At 36.1% G+C, this 1,488-nt stretch overlaps 1 protein-coding gene across 1 annotated transcript in view; it reads left to right on the forward strand.

Moving 5' to 3' along the window:
• Positions 1–1,488, forward strand: part of LOC104980959 (THO complex subunit 2-like) — a gene marked incomplete at both ends in the record, with an annotated part of 113,276 nt that overhangs the window by 80,169 nt on the left and 31,619 nt on the right.

Here is a 1,488-nt window from a genome sequence, read left to right on the forward strand (position 1 = left end):
ACTGAAACTGGAAAAGGACAACTGGCTTTTAGCAAGTAAGTTGTTGGAATTGTTACATTTCTGCCACTTAACATTAAAAAAGCAGAGGTTTATAACTTTGGAGGTACTGAAGTGTATTATGTTTGTATTTCAACTCAGTGTTCACTATCCCATTGTTTGGTTTAGTTGCTAAGTTGTCTCTGACTCTGTGAGCCCATGGACTGTAGCCCACCATGCTCTTCTGTCCATGGGAATCTCCAGGCAAGAACACTGAGTGGGTTGCCATTTTCTTCTCCAGGGGATCTTCCTGACCCAGGGATCAAATTCGAGTCTCCTGCATTGCAGACAGATTCCTTACCAACTGAGCTACAAGGGAAGCCCATCCCATTCTTTGGTTATTCATTAATGCAGAGTTGACTTCACATGTTCACTGAAAGAACAGATTTAGTTTGTGATGAAATTAATTGACCATATTGGCAGCTTATCATTCAATTCGTATGTATAAAATCTTATTTCTGGAGAAATTATAGGTAGAAAAATGTCCACAGAGTGAAAATGAAAGTCTTATCCCAGGCATGACCTTTTGGTTACAAACTATAAATAGTTTGTGGTTTTATAGCATTCTCTACACTAAAGTTAATGTTGTCATGTTTAGTGACCTTGAGGCACTTGAGGAAGAAGTTTACCACTTAATATATTCTTCCCTTATTTTTAGAATCTACCAAAAATGAGACCATCACAAAATTTCTACAGCTGTGTATATTTCCTCGATGTATTTTTTCAGCAATTGATGCTGTTTACTGTGCTCGTTTTGTTGAATTGGTACATCAACAGAAAACTCCAAATTTTTCCACACTTCTTTGCTATGATCGAGTAAGTTCTTTTTATTGCAACCTTTAAAAAAAGTCTCACACAAAGATAGCTAAACATTATAATCTGTGGAGGTATTATTTGTGTGTAGTTAAAAGTATGAGCTCAAGAGCCAAGTGCCTGAACTTGAATCCTAGCTCTGCTCCTTTCTAGCTATATGATCTTTGGCAAGTTTTTTAATCTCTCTGTGCCTCAGTTTTCTATCTGTAAAACGGGATAATAGTACCTGATTCATAAGATTGTTGTGAGGATTAAATGAGTCATTAAACACAAAAGCACTTTGATTAGTGCCTGGTATATATAATAAGCACCCCCTTGTTAATCCATTAACTCTACATTTGAGTTTATGCATTCTTAACCTTCACCCCCTCAAAAAACAACAAAAAAGCTTACACTTTTGCACATATATAAAAGCCGGGACACTTTTTAGTATGGTCACATTCACAGATTTTTGCATCTGGCTTTTTTCTTAATAATAAATTACTGCATTTTATGGTTTAAAAATCTGATTTATGTTACAGCCTCTTAGCTGCCTATTTCTAGTTTCTGTCAGCCTCGCTTCTGCTTAACCCTGCTTAACTGCTCCCTGTAACCCCATTAATATCTATGGCTAAGTCTGTTAAAAAGTTATGATGTAAT

Source organism: Bison bison, unplaced genomic scaffold (genome assembly GCF_000754665.1).
Source record: "Bison bison bison isolate TAMUID 2011002044 unplaced genomic scaffold, Bison_UMD1.0 scf7180017864508, whole genome shotgun sequence".
NCBI lineage: Eukaryota > Metazoa > Chordata > Mammalia > Artiodactyla > Bovidae > Bison > Bison bison.